Genomic DNA, 16,328 nt, shown 5'->3' with positions numbered 1-16,328 from the left:
CGCTGGTATCAAAGAGACGAAAAACTGCGGAAAACAAGATCTATAAACAGAAGCCTAACATGAAAATCAGTGCAAAGGAGACTTAAATTATGGTATGCGACCACTAATGTATCACAGTATACATTAGAGTTAATGATATGCTACTTAGACAAGCAAATACCTTTAAGTGTTCGAGAAGAACGAGTAAAATTATCTCAGATGGTAAAGGCACGGCCGACAAAATGAGCAGAAATGAGCAGGCAAAAAATGGTTCAAATGGCTCTGAGCACTATGGGACTCAACATCTGTGGTCATAAGTCCCCTAGAACTTAGAACCACTTAAACCTAACTAACCTAAGGCCATCACACACATCCATGCCCGAGGCAGGATTCGAACCTGCGACCGTAGCGGTCGCGCGGTTCCGGACTGAGCGCCTAGAACCGCTATACCACCGCGGCCGGCAATGAGCAGGCAAGAGCAGCCTCATACAGATAAAAAAGGGTGCTGTTTACGTAAAGAAATCTAAGTGCTGGAAACCAAGGCGGGTTTACTATGAGCTTTGCGTGGAGTGTGGCCTTTTGTGTTTCGGAAATGTGGACAGCCGGTGCGTGCGACAATAGATGTCTGCAGATACTTGAAATTTTGTACTGGAGGAGGTTGGAAAAGATCTAGAAGAGATTATTGGAAGAATGGGCGAAAAAAAATTTCTACGACCAATAGTATGGAAGAGAAGATATCTACATCTACATCGTACTCCGCAATCCACCTAATAGTGTGTAGCGAAGGGTACTTTCGGTAGCACTATCGCATCCCTCCAACCCAGTTCCACTCGCGAATAGTGCTGGGAAGAATGATTGTCGGTAGGCCTCTATATTAGTTCTAATTTCTAGAATTTTCTCCTCGTGGTCAATACGCGAGATGTATGTGAGGGGGGGGGGGGGGGGCGAGTAATATGTTGTCTGACTCCTCCTGAACAGTGCTCTCCCGGAATTTCAATAGTAGATCTCTCCGTGATGCACAACGCCTCTCTTGTAATGTCTGCCAGTGGTGTTTGTTTAGCATCTCCCTAACGCTCTCTCACCAGAAAAATGATCCCGTGACGACACGCGCCGCTCTTCGTTGGACCTTCTCTGTCTCCTCTATCAGTCCTACCTGACATGGATCCCAGATAGATGAATAATACTCAAGAACTGGTCGAACAAGCGCCTTATAAGCCACTTCTTTCGTGGATGAGTTACATTTCCTTAAGATTCTTCCGATGAATCTGAGTCTGGTGTCTGCTTTTCCCACTGTTTTATATGGTCGCTCCACTTAAGGTCGCTCTGTATAGTTACGCCTAGATATTTTACGGCAGACGCTGTCTCCAGCTGTGTGTCATCAATAGTGTAGCTGTACTGGGTTTCTTTTCCTATGTATGCGCAATATCTTACATTTATTTACGTTCAGGATCAACTGCCAGAGTTTGCACCATTCCTCTACATCTACATCAACATCAATATTTATACTCCGCAAGCCACCCAACGGTGTGTGGCGGAGGGCACTTTACGTGCCACTGTCATTACCTCCCTTTCCTGTTCCAGTCGCGTATGGTTCGCGGGAAGAACGACTGTCTGAAAGCCTCCTCTCTCTAATTTTACATTCGTGATCTCCTCGGGAGGTATAAGTAGGGGGAAGCAATATATTCGATACCTCATCCAGAAACGCACCCTCTCGAAACCTGGCGAGCAAGCTACACCGCGATGCAGAGCGCCTCTCTTGCAGAGTCTGCCACTTGAGTTTATTAAACATCTCCGTAACGCTATCACGGTTACCAAATAACCCTGTGACGAAACGCGCCACTCTTCTTTGGATCTTCTCTACCTCCTCCGTCAACCCGATCTGGTACGGATTCCACACTGATGAGCAATACTCAAGTATAGGTCGAACGAGTGTTTTGTAAGCCACCTCCTTTGTTGATGGACTACATTTTCTAAGCACTCTCCCAATGAATCTCAACCTGGTACCCGCCTTACCAACAATTAATTTTATATGATCATTCCACTTCAAATCGTTCCACACGCATACTCCCAGATATTTTACAGAAGTAACTGCTACCAGTGTTTGTTCCGCTATCATATAATCATACAATAAAGGATCCTTCTTTCTATGTATTCGCAATACATTACATTTGTCTATGTTAAGGGACAGTTGCCATTCCCTGCACCAAGTGCCTATCCGCTGCAGATCTTCCTGCATTTCGCTACAATTTTCTAATGCTGCAACTTCTCTGTATACTACAGCATCATCCACGAAAAGCCGCATGGAACTTCCAACACTATCTACTAGGTCATTTATATATATTGTGAAAAGCAATGGTCCCACAACACTCCACTGTGGCACGCCAGAGGTTACTTTAACGTCTGTAGACGTCTCTCCATTGATAACAATTCTATGCAGGTCGTTCTGCAAATTATTACTATCTTCTGCCGTTGCCACTTTGGTATACACAATTGCATCATCTGCGAACAGCCTTAAAGAGCATCCGACGCTTTCTACCAGATCATTTATATATATTGTGAAAAGGGAAATGAGTGTTTGGCGTCATTAGCCGGGAGGCCCCTCCGGCCACCTTGGTGCAGGTCTTATTACATTCGACGCCACATTGGGCGACCTGCGCGCCGGATGGGGATGAAATGATGATGAAGAGAACACAACACCCAGTCCCTGAGCGGAGAAAAACTCCGACCCAGCCGGGAATCGCACCCGGGCCCGTATGACGGCAATCCGTCACGCTGACCACTCAGCTATCTCGGGGCGGACTATACATATTGTAAACAGGAATGGTCCTGTCATACTTCTCTGTGGTACTCCGGATATTACCTTTACCTCTGTCGATTTAATTCCGTTAAGAGCGACGTGTTGAGTTCTATCCGCAACAAAGCCTTGAATTCAATCTGAGCTCTGCTCCGATAGTCCGTAAGCTCGTATTTTTTTCACTAAACGGCAATGCGGGACGGTATCAAATGCCTTACTGAAATCAAGGAACACGGCATCAACCTGAGCACCGTTGTCCACTGCGCTGTGGATCTCATGGAGGAACAGAGCGAGCTGAGTTTCGCAGGATCGCTGTTTGCGGAATCCATGTTGATTTTTGTAGAGATCTTCATTTGCCAAGAACGTCATAATTCTTAAGCATAAAACATGTTCCAGAATTCTACAACAGATTGACGTCTACAATTGTGTGGATCTGTCTTACGGCCTTTCTTAAAAACGGGAATGAACTGCGCTTTTTTCCAGTCGTTAGGTAGTTTTCGTTGCTCAAGCGATCTACGATAAATTACTGATACAAGGGAAGCAAGTTCTTTCACATAATCTTTATACAATCTTATAGGTATATCATCTGGTGCTGAAGCCTTTCCACTACTAAACGATTGCAGCTCTTTTCAGTTCCGCGATCGGTTATCTCAACATCTGCCGTTTCGATATTCGTACAGCGATTGAAAGGAGCGACAGTGTTAAGATCTTCCTCGGTGATGAAACGACTTCGGAAGACCGAATTCAATTACATACGACCAAAATCTCTTAGGGTTTTTACTTTCAAAATCACTGAACGCTTCTTTCACTGCTCTCTTACGCTCATTAATCGATCCTCTCTTTCGACGCAATGTGAAGTACAGTTATAAAATTAGAACTATCGCCTCGGAAATTAAAGTTACTTAGTTAATATTTTGATTGCTTGCAGGCACAGGTTTGCAGTCCTAGTACACAGTGAAATCCCAGCACCGCAGTACCGCAACACACCGCTGAATCAGTCAAAACAAAATGGTTCACACTTCTCATAAAATATTCAGAGTGATTCCGTAAAGATGTTACGGCCTTCCAGGTATGATGGGGAAAGGTAAATGTATCAGTTTGGAATTAAGGGTCCCTGTACCGGAAACGACCGAGTCGCAAGTTATAAGCGAAAATCGTTCTGCTACGTCTGACACTGGGATACATATACCGGCACTGTCGTTGCTAAAATTATAAGGTACGCAAATTATAGACGTACATGTAAGGCACAACCATCACCCGTATAATGGAATGACGACAATGAAAATCTTTGCCGAACCGGGACTCAAACTCGAGTTTCCTGCTCATCGCGATCGGTCGCGGAACACTGCATCGTAATTCTCAACAACACAGGTACTTCAATATCGTACTTACAGAGCTAATAGCATCGAACAAAACAAGAAAAATATACTTGTTCCACTCCATTTTGGCTAGCTGATAAAGCAGAAGGTTATGAATATTTCAGAATTGAAACAGTCTCGGCTGCGAAATTGTTTGTGTTGTTAATGGTTTGGTGCATAAGCCCGTAACGTCCTTGTTTTGCATGTGGGTATCCTGGTTGCTATGGCTTTGTTTATCGATTGTCATTTTTTATTTGTAGTTCGCTGTAACTAATTAAGTTCACATATTGTCATTTTGTCATTTGGAGATACTGAGTGGAGCTGTGGCTCTAGAAAACGGAGTGCCAATTGAAGAAATACAAATATTTCAGGCGTATTCTTACGTTTGAGTTCAATAGCCGTGCGACAGAAGCACAGGCAGCCAGAAACGTTTGCGCCGTGTATGGAGATAATACCATCGGACACAAAACAGCAAGAAAATGGATGTCTCGTTTTAAGGAGGATCGTTTTGACGTTAGTTACAGTCCACGTTCTAGAAGACCGAGGTTTGATTAAGAACGTTTAAACGTATTAATCCACAACGATCCACGTCAGAGTACTCGAGAACTGGCAGATGTGATGAACTGTGATCATCACACCATCGTGAGACATCTGCCTGCAACAGGGAAGATTCAAAAATCGGGTGGGTGGATACTGCATGCTCTGAGTGAAAATCACATGGTAGCCGCATGTACATCTCTGCTCGCTCGTCGTCAAAATCTCGTAAACAACACTGACCATTTCTGTGCTTTACTGTCACTGGTAACAAGAAATGATGACTGAGCGGACGATTTGGATGGGATTCGGCCAATGAAAAGGGGACATGCAATTCAAGGTTTATTTCCCCAAAACAATTAATTAATTGTAATAAATGGCACTGTGGCTTACAAATTACAGTGACACAAACAAATCAAGCTGCTTACAATATGAGGTAATAAAAATGTTATATGCCACAGGTAAACTGAGAAACTTATTTGTGTCGTTTGAATCACTGCCAAATAAAACTGTTTACAATTTGATACATTAACAAATAATCATTGTGCATTAAACTACATACATTCACCTAATACAGTTAAATTTTATAATGTGAAACACAAACGTATAATTTACAATTAAATTTTCAGTCGAAGTTACTCCTTCCTATACCTTCTTTAAAAAAGTGATAAAATTTCCAAAAGGTATTTCAATTAAAAATGCCCTAAAACCCTTAACACAACAACACGTACATGACTAGCTCAAATAATAAATATATGTACGGCAAAGCCCAACATTTGCTTCCTTACAGAAAGTTTGCTGATTTCAACAGCGCAGACCACATTCAAACTCTAGCCAACATGGGCAGCTTGCCGGTCAAAACATGTTACGACTGGGCAGCGGGGAAACTTACATAGGTAATAAAACAACACAGGTCACCTAGCAATCTTACCAAAATCAGCTTACACGAAGGAGGAAGAGGGGGGGGGGGGAGGGGACCTAATAAATACCATACGCAAGTGCACTTGCCAAACCTACTTCTAAAAATACAGTATAAAAGGATCTCAATTAATGGCAAAATCCGGGATAGGCCCGGCAATATTGCACCTGAGCGCTAGTAGCCAAAATAAGGTTGACAGATACCAAGGTCTGACATCATGTTGGGGCTAACTGGCACGGCAAATAAATAAGAGTAAAAGAACAAGCAAATGGCAATGCCCAAGAATTTAAATAGGATTAAGTACACACGAGGCTAAAATCAATTGCTAGCAAAGACTAAAGAACAAGATAATTAAGCCCTCACAGGGCCTAGTTCACTTCCTTACAGGACATGGTCCCTATCCCACGTACCTGCATAGAATAGGAAGAAGGCCAACGCCGGAGTGTGACTGTGGCGCCCACGAAGGATCGCCAGAACATACTGTGTTCGAGTGCCCAATATATGAACAGGCTGTCTCAGTGGAGAGGCAGCTCCTGCGTACAAGAAACATTAACGAAATATTGTCAGAAAGCGAATTGTTCAGCAATTTCGCAAAATTGGTTAACAAAATCTCAAGGGAGGCCCAGCGAGCCTACCTTGGGAGAGAGTAAACGCGCTTCAGGTCAATTGCGCAATTGTACATATGTAAATAATATGTTTGTTTAAATATTGATTTAGAGTAGCTAGTAGTTGTAGTTAGATCTGCATGGTGGTGGGGAGAATAAAAGAGTGGCATAAATGGAGTGGTTTCTCTAGTAGTAGCGGCCCGCCTCCACGTGGCTAGGGACGGGCAACTCTCTGGCAGGACTCCAGAGAGGCTAAGAGGCCGATAATTAACAAATAGTAAAGCTGCATAATAAATAGATAGTATTCAGTCACTAATAAACCACTTCTGTGGTGCTAATAGCAGTGATAGTTAGTCGTAATACGCCCACTCAAAAGTATTAGAAAGTGGGTTATGGATGGGTCATAAACTTGGGGAAAAAAAAAAAAAATTGCTAGCACCTTGGACATCGTCTTAGACTTAATTGACACTACAAATAAATAAAGGTAAAAGAACAGGCAAATGACAATGCCCAGCAATTTAAATAAAAATAACTAAACACTAGGATAAAAGCAATTGCTATCAACTTAACAAGCACACATAAAAATATCAGACTGCTGACACATCACAAAAACGGAACAGGCGCGCGCGCAGTCCCCAGCAAGCCAGAAAACCAATAACACACACTCCAGCAACCGAGCCAGCCTGACCACCGTAATTTCAACTCAGAATCAGGGCGCGTGAGCACACCGGGTCCACGCAAAACACACACTGCCAAATATTTCCCACCAACAGATACGGCTGGCCCCCGGGCGGGAAAACGGGGGCGACGACCGGGTAGACACTGTGGTGTCACCGCCAGACACCACACTTACTAGGTGGTAGCCTTTAAATCGGCCGCGGTCCATTAGTATACGTCGGACCCGCGTGTCGCCACTGTCAGTGATAGCAGACCGAGCGCCACCACACGGCAGGTCTAGACAGACGTACTAGCACTCGCCTCAGTTGTACAGCCGACTTTGCTAGCGAAGCTACACTGACCAATACGCTCTCATTTGCCGAGACGATAGTTAGCATAGCCTTCAGCTAAGTCATTGGCTACGACCTAGCAAGGCGCCATTACCAGTGTATAGTAAAATGGAGATTATATCTGTACAAGAGCGATGTACAGCGATTATGGATTCAAGTTAAGTATTACAAGATTTTCGTACTTTATTGCAATTCTCAAGACATTGTCCTGTTCCAGACCTCACGCCAGTCTGCGTGTAATCAAACGCGTGCATTTCGGCCTCCTCTAGCAACACGGTGTTGGCACTTCTGCCAACACCTCACACACCATCAGAAAACTCGACACCTAGACTTCGGCCAAAACGGAATCACGCAGAAAATATAAACAACAGCTGAAGTAAGGTGAAACGAACCCCGCCACGCAGACCGGACAGAGCAAACACACAGAAAGCCTGCTCTGCAGTCCTTACAGCTCCTGGGTGCGGAAACCCAAGAGATTCGTGGCACCCTTTTCAGAGGCGGAGAACCTCGAGCGATCGCGTGCGGGGATCCATCAGTTGTCCACTACAGCACATCACCAACACGCCACACCGCCCAACGGCCAAATCAACGAGGCCCGCCAACAACGAGACCACACCTTCGTGCCGGGGCGGAAGGCAAAATACCGAGCGAGGTGGCGCAGTGGTTACACACTGGACTCGCATTCGGGAGGACGATGGTTCAATCCCACGTCCGGCCATCCTGATTTAGGTATTCCGTGATTTCCCTAAATCGCTCCAGGCAAATGCCGGGATGGTTCCTTTGAAAGGGCACGGCCGACTTCCTTCCCCGTCCTTCCCGAGACCGATGACCTCGAAGTTTGGTCTCTTCCCCCAAACAACCCCCCGGAAGGCAAAATACCACCAGCTCGGTACGAATCTAACTGCCGAGCCGAGCGCGCGCGGCCCCCCGCGAAAAAACGCTCAAGAGGGCAGCAGCCGCCTCAGCGCCTGCGCAGGCCGAACCAGACGGAAACAGAAATACAAGTCGCTATCGATAGTGCCGGATACGCAACGCGCCAGAGAAATGGCACAATGGCTTTATGCTAACGTAAGAAAAATGGCCTCGTTCTGCCATTGGCCTTGTCAAAAAGGGCGGAGGAGCGGGCGGATGAGCGGACAGAGGTTCAGGGAACTCTCTTCTCCTTGGGGTGGGAAACTGCCCCTAAAGGCGGAAGAATCAGCACTGATCAACGGCATGAGGATGCAGAAGGCAATGGAAACAACTGCGTTAAAGACACGTAACGTTTACCCAAAGAACACGTGGCCTGTAACTGAAAAAGTGCCATGGTGATCTGTCCACTGACAAAAGATTCCGGAATAGTCCCCCATTCGGATCTCTGAGAGGTGACTGCCAAGATGGAAGTGACCACGAGAAGAAACATGAATAACCAATGAAAGTATAACGTTCTACGAGCCGGGGCGTGGAATGTCAGAAGCTTAAACGTGGTAGGCAAGCCAGAAAATTTGAAAAGGGAAATACAAAGGCTCATTATAACTACAGAAGGGGTCTGAAATGAAATGGAAAGAAGACAAGAATTTCTGGTCCGATGAGTATAGAGTAATATGGCATAACTGGCGTAGCACTCATTGTGAATAGGAAGTCAAGGCCGGCCGCGGTGGCCGAGCGTTTCTAGGCGCTTCAGACCGGAGCCGCGCGACTGCTACGGTCGCAGATTCAAATCCTGCCTCGGGCATGGATGTGTGTGATGTCCTTAGGTTAGTTAGGTTTAAGTAGTTCTAAGTTCTAGGGGACTGATAACCTCAGAAGTTAAGTCCCATAGTGCTCAGAGCCATTTGAACCATTTGTCGTGGATCAGTTTGCAACACCTTGTTCGATATTTTGAATACGACGAAAGTCGCTGCAAACTGGATACGACTGCTACGCCAATTCAAAAACCGTGCCGAAGCGAGACAGCAGCGGAAATTGGGCGGGCCATTCCAGATGACTTCTTTTCTCGCCCAGTCACGATAGTCGAGTCCTGGATGTCATCATTTTGCTCTACAGACAAGAGCAGAGCAAGCAGTGTAATAATGTGGAACTTCCACCACCAAAACAGGTATCGGACAAGGTTATTCTGAGTGTTTGTCAGGACTGTCGTTGTATGAGCATAACATATTTTGCTGGCAACGGGCAAATCTCCTACGAGTTAGGACTGCCTGTGACAACGAAGCGTCTTGAAAAACTGTCCGCCACAACTACCCAACCCATTCAGCAGAGGACATGCAGCTTCTTTGGTCTACCAGGTTTCGCCTTACCTCTTATTCTTCTAACGTGACACCCATTACCTTATTCCTCTTCACTCAGATGAAGATACCATCGTGTAGCAGCCATTTTGAGAACGGGGGCGAGATAATTACCGAGATTGGACTTTCCCTGAATAGCAGAGCCATTCTTCGTTATGAAAAATGTGTTGCATTAAGAGGTGAATAAAGAGAGCAGGTCTGGCACCAAGTTTCATGCTCAGAGTTTGTTTTTTTACGAGGTGGTTTAGTTACGACTACCGCCCGTAGCTCTCTACACAGTCACATTAAAGTGACCATCATCTATTATTAATATTATTATTGTGCACTGTTCTGTCTAGTGGCACGTCCGTGTCTTCGTACAGAGAATTTCTGACGCCAATTTTCACTGTCGTCCCTTTCTTCCTTTCTTCTTCCATCTTTCACATCATCCAGATGCTGAATTCTTCTTCATCGACCTGTCGTTCCTTTAATCTTTCCTTCGATGACATCTTATATGAGCGCTTCATGCCTATGTGTCCGATCCTGGTGTTCTTTCTCTGGAGAACCGTATTCAGAACAGTTTTCTTCTCTCCTACTCTTCTCAGTACATCACCATCCCCATCTGTGCACTTGATCTTGTCTATTCTTCTACAGCACCACATTTTAAAACTTTCCAGGTATTTTTTTTCTCCATTTTCCTCACAGTCCACGTCTCTGCTCCTTATGGTGCAATGCTCCAGATGTAGCACTTCACCAGTTTCTTCCTTCGTTCCAAGCTCAACTTCCTACTCAGCAGAGTCCTCTTCTTGTTGAATGCAGCTTTGGTCATGGCGATTCTTGCTCGAATTTGTTTGTGCAGTGAGCATCTCTTTTCAGCAATCTTCCCAAGTACTTGAACTGCATCAAATTCTATACTTCTCGATTGTCGACAGTTATCCTCAAAGTTATCTTCCGTTTCAATATCCGCAGCACCTTTGATTTCTCAATGTTGATTCCCACGCCGTATTTCCTTCCAGTTTCCACCAAGCAATTTATCGTGTGTTCCAGTTATCTTTGATTTTTGGTGACCACTACCAGATCATCTGCTTGATGGTGTTGATAAATCGTCCTCGTATGCTGAAATTTCCGCATCCTTTCAAAGCTTCTCTCACCAGCCATTCCCCAATTATTCGGCGACAGACAGAATCCTCGCCTGACTCGTCTTCCCGTTTCCAAGCTGTCTTGTTTCTCAATAGTTCAGTCGCACCTTTACTCCTTGTCCCAGGTACAAGTTCAGAATTAGTCTCCAGTCTCTTCAGTTGATCGCAGTCTCCTTGAGGACATATGTTCGACGTCAGTGTGCAATAACCACTCAAACAGGGCAGGTGGCAGCATTAGCAGTGGATGGTCATAGGATGTTGTCGTTTACAAACTATAAAATGATTTGGACGAGGTACCTGTGTGGCGCGAAAAGTGGCAATTTATCCTAAATAATGAAAAGTGTGTGTGTGTTGTCATTCACTTAAGTACTAAAAGGAATCCGTTAAATTTCGGTTAATGATACTGACGCAAATCCATTTCAATCAATACCGAGAGATTACAATTACGAGTAACTTAAATTCGAGCGATCACGTAGACTATGTGACTCACGACGTGACCCACCAACCACTCTGAACGATCTACGCCGAATCGCCGTTGAGGAGTGGGCAATCTGGACCAACAAGATCTTTATGAACTTGTGGATAGTATACCACGACGAACACAGGCATGCAAGAGGACGAGCTACTGGGTATTAGAGCTACTGGTGCGTACAGCAACCTGGCCCACCGCCTCTGAAGGTCTCGCTGTATGGTGGTAAAACATGCTATGTGTCGTTTTCATGAGCAATAAAAAGGGCGGAATGATGTTTATGTGGATCTCTATTCCAATTTTCTGTACAGGTTCCGGAACTTTCGGAACCGAGGTGATGCAAAACTTTTTTTGATGTGTGTACTATCGCGAGATATGGGAAGATTTCCAGGGGTATCATACGCGAAGTGGGGTGGCAATATTAAAACAAATGCGTTTTTCGTTGCGGCAGGATCTGTTCACGAAATTTCAGTCACCAACTTTCTCATATGAATGCGAAAGTATTTTGTTGGCGCACACCTACACAGGAGAAATGATCACCGTAATGAATAAGAGAAACCAGAACTTCCACGGAAAAATATACGTGTTCGTTCTTCTCGCTCGCTTTTCGTGAGTGAAACGGTAGAGAAACAGTCCGAAAGTAGTTCGATGAACCCTGTGGCAGGCAGTTAAGCGTGAATTGCGCAGTGCTCATGTGACGTAGATGTGAAAAAACGAGTAACTGTTGGTAACTTGTGTAATCAGTTTTACAGTATTACGAAATAGCAATCCTTTACAAATAATTTAGTTTCGTGACCGAAAAACAATCAAACCCTTTCGTTTTCATCTCTCATAAATGTCATTTCTCAGGTGTTATTCATCCGCATGTTGGGAAACACCGTTCTAGGTAGATCAGAGATGATCTGGAAACAGACTCGTACGGGGAAACGAATACACTAACAGGGGGGAGGGACTGCTACTGAGCACTCTTCTCCGAAAGACCCCAGGCACCGATCGGCCGCCGTGTCATCCTGTGCCACTAGTAGTCACTGGATACGGATGTGGAGGGGCTTGTTCAAATGGCTCTGAACACAATGGGACTTAACAGCTGAGGTCATCAGTCCCCTAGAACTTAGAACTACTTAAACCTAACTAACCTAAGGACATCACACACATCCATGCCCGAGGCAGGATTCGAAACTGCGACCGTAGCAGGCGCGCTGCTCCAGACTGTAGCGCCTAGAACCGCTCGGCCACTTCGGCCGGCGGAGGGGTTTGTAGTCAGCACACAGGTCTCTCGGTCACTGTCAGTTTTCGTGACCAGAGTCGCTACTTCTCAATCAAGTAACTCCTCAATTGACCTCACAAGAGCTGAGTACACCCTGCTTGCCAACAACGCTCGTCATACCCGGATGGTGACTAGGAATCGGAAAAACTGGCCGGTATTTTAGTTCTGAAGAAGCGGTATTTGTCGGTATTTGTTTGTTCTCGGTAATAACACGTATTTTTTTTTTACTAATAACCGAGTAAAAGAAAGGAAATATCAAGCAGCCATAGCAAAAATGCTAAAATTTTTCGTTTTTAAATAAATATTTTAAAAAAAGGAGTAGCATTTATTCGTAAAATCTGTATTAGTTTGAAATATTGTGCTACTACATAAAATGGGAAAAGCGATCAGTGCTATTTTAATTACATTGCGGACAGGAACAAGCAACAAACACATGCCACAAGAACTGGTACTGCATTGCTGTTGCCGCGTCTAGTGGCTTAAAGTACGCGTGTAGGCGCAACGTGCAAAAGTTGCCCCCGCCTGGTCTATACAGTAGTTTCTCGCTGTCGTTGTCGGCCATCCGTTGTGTTGCAGAATGGCATCAAACCCAGTCGGGAAATATTTTTACGAAGTGACACAGCAATGAAATGAAATGTTTCATTTGCTTTTCAACATTAAAGATTCATCCGCCATTTCTATGAAACAATAAAAGAGAAATGGCCGAGAGGTTCTAGGCGCTACCGTCTGGAACCGCGCGACCGCTACGGTCGCAGGTTCGAATCCTGCCTCGGGCATGGATGTGTGTGATGTCCTTAGGTTTGCAGGAGAGCGTCTGTGAAGTTTGGAAGGTAGGAGAAGGAGTGCTAGTTCTGCAAGGTTCGCAGGAGAGCATCTGTGAAGTTTGGTAGGTAGGAGACGAGGTACTGGCGGAATTAAAGCAGTGAGGACGGGACGTGAGTCGTGTTTGGGTAGCTCAGTTGGTAGAGCACTTGCCCGCGGAAGGCAAAGGACCCGAGTTCGAGTCTCGGTCCGGCACACAGTTTTAATCTGCCAGGAAGTTTCACATGAGCGCACACTCCGCTGTAGAGTGAAAATTTCATCCTAGGAACTGGTTATAGGTTATGGCCACACTTGCTTAACATGACTGCCTCCGAAATAATCGCTTTTCGGTTTTTTATTCCTGTTATTTCCTCTAATAGGCGTAGAGATGCAACAAAAACTGAAAAAAATTTGTCTCTCAGCTTGGAGACAGATAGACTCAAGGCCGGCCGCGGTGGTCTCGCGATTCTAGGCACGCAGTCCGGAACCGCGCGACTGCTACGGTCGCAGGTTCGAATCCTGCCTCGGGTATGGATGTGTGTGATGTTTTAGGTTAGTTAGGTTCAAGTAGTTCTAAGTTCTAGGGGACTGATGACCTAAGATGTTAAGTCCCATAGTGCTCAGAGCCATTTGAACCATTTTGAAGATAGACTCAAAATATTAAATTAAACAGGCATATAAAAGAAAACCTTGTCCGTCCGCCATTCGGCCGGCAGCTGTGACCGAGCGGTTCTAGGCGCTTTAGTCTGGAACCGCGCGACAGCTACGGTAGCAGGTTCGAATCCTTCCTCGGGAATGGATGTGTGTGATGTCCTTAGATTAGTTAGGTTTAAGTAGTTCTAACTTCTAGGGTACTGATGACCTCAGATGTTACGTCCCATAGTACTCAGAGCCATTTGAACTATTTGAACCACCATTCGCTGCTTTTCTCTAAAAGTGACACGTGGCTGAATACTACAAAAAATAACCAGTATTCTCTTATTGATTCCAATTTTTTGAAATTCTGCTCAAAAATACTATGATAATCAGGGATAATATCATTAATGAGCATTACGAACAGTCAGTGCTAAAGGGTGAAAACTGAGATTGAAGAAGTCTGTTTGTAGGGATTAATTTGCCCTTTTTCAAGGCATATTATATACAGTCAGGTAGCAGATCACCTACTTTCTGTTTTTATTGTATACGTGGAATGAGTTGTTAAGTTTATAGCATATTACTGTTACCATAATTTCCTTTCTCTTTTCTCCAAATGGCTCTGAGCACTATGGGACTTAACTTCTGAGGTCATCAGTCCCCTAGAACTTAGAACTACTTAAACCTAACTAACCTAAGGACATCACACACATCCATGCCCGAGGGAGGATTAGAACCTGCGAGCGTAGCAGTCGCGCGGTTCCGGACTGAGCGCCAAGAACCGCTCGGCCACCACGGCCGGCTATGACGTCTAGGTAGCTTGCTTTGAGGGAAACAGGTTTGTCGGGAAATACGGGGCTGTATTGTGGCATAATGTCTTCCCTTGGACTGTTGGGAGATCTCCCTTGTCTGTTACCGTTCTTGATGGACCTTTTTCTTTACGCCAGCAGCAAAATCTGTATGTGGAAGGCAAGAGTAATAAGGTTGGCTATCAATCCCACTTTGTTTAGACAGGCGGTCCGCCATTTCATGAGTTACCAGAGTGTCCCTTGATCCATAATAACTGGACAAGTTTATGTTGAGTTTCACACTGACAGATTAACTTAATTACATCGAGTACATAGCGGTTAGTGTTGGAGCCCCACTGCTGCTTTTCCAAGTTTTCCAGTGTACTCTGCGAACCAGTGACAATAACGATGTTGTGGAAACGGTTTACTGCATTTTGAAGGGATCCCTTAATTGGAAGAACTTGGCAGTGAAGACGCTGGCTTCTGTCGCTAGCTTAAACAGCCCAAGATAGTGGATCTCCGCAGAAGTAAACACAGCCAGTGACCTTTCTAGTTTTGGAGCCATCAGTGAATATTTTGACCGATGAGAACCACGTTGATGCAATCAAATAGGAAACGTCAGTAGACATTGTGAAATTTTTATACCATTCTCTGGGCTGATAGAAGAGTGTTACTCAGTAGTTCAGTTCTTCATATTCTGAGATCACCGGTTCCTCTAAAGGATAATTCGCAATCCCTGTAGGCAAGTATTCTTCCTCGGCCGAACTCCCAAACGAGCTCGAAAGACGCTCGTTGTCCTCTGCGAGGCATACTGAAGCTGCTTACGCGAAACAACATCACCAAAGAATAATACCAGTACGTCCAGACGACCATCTTTTCCCCCTTTATATAAGTAGCGCTTCCAGGTGGTATTATTAGCGTCAGTGATGTACACCTGTGCTGAAATGCTTATCACATGCGTCTCTCGTCGCTGTAAACGTATTGTTGTGTACATAGTTCCGCGTAGTCAGCGTGTACACAACTTTCCCAGTAGAGCGCGCCCCGCTAAGCACAACAGCGCAGGCGCAGCGCTCGTCCGTCTCCGCACTACGAGATGGCGGTGCCTTAGAGACGGACCAAATTCTGCTTCCGCCGATCCGCGTATTAATATGTAACGCAGCCAATGAGATTGCTGCTAACGTAGAACCTTTTCTCGTCGCGGATCACACTCGCGCAGTGATACCTGAACGCGCGAGGTATTATAACGAGTGTACAGACCTCCGATGGGTCAGTCTGCATTAGTCTGCACCAGTCTGTACCAGTCTGTAGTCAAGTTTCAGTCTGCGCCTAATAAGATTATCATATTCCTGTACATAGCCATGAAGATAAATGTATAGACACTTTGTCGAGTATCAGAGATATGTGAGAATAAGATTAACATACCAAGACCAAAGGAACTTCAGATTGTCAATTGTAAATAGCATCCAGAATCAAGTTAAGTTATTTTTATGCTTATTATTATTTTAATAAATGTGTGTGAAAATTAATCACGTTCTGTTTGAAGTTGGTCACCGTCAGTCTGCTACTCTAAGCGTGCCAGTGGCGTTTCTGTCGTCTGACCTAACTGCAGAAGATAAACACGCCACGATAAGACCACGAGACATATTGCTGACACTCGCCTACTTCGTTAGATGGACAAGTCAAATGATCTGTTGGTGTGTGTACCGAAGCTCTTACAGTACGCACACCACACGTATGCTGGAAATTTTATCTCATTTGGATGCTTCTTTCAGGGTGTGCATTTTGGGTTGCC

General features: G+C 45.0%; 1 protein-coding gene and 1 non-coding gene across 2 annotated transcripts in view; both read left to right on the top strand.

The window, feature by feature from the left end:
• LOC126198517 (LIRP) overlaps positions 1 to 16,328 on the top strand; it is a 248,135-nt gene that overhangs the window by 46,480 nt on the left and 185,327 nt on the right. The window lies entirely within an intron of this gene.
• Positions 13,259 to 13,333, top strand: Trnap-cgg (transfer RNA proline (anticodon CGG)). Its single transcript has one exon. It is a non-coding gene; the product is annotated as a tRNA-Pro (tRNA).

This window comes from Schistocerca nitens, chromosome 8 (genome assembly GCF_023898315.1).
Source record: "Schistocerca nitens isolate TAMUIC-IGC-003100 chromosome 8, iqSchNite1.1, whole genome shotgun sequence".
Taxonomy (NCBI): domain Eukaryota; kingdom Metazoa; phylum Arthropoda; class Insecta; order Orthoptera; family Acrididae; genus Schistocerca; species Schistocerca nitens.
This window is presented reverse-complemented; position numbering and strand designations above follow the sequence as displayed.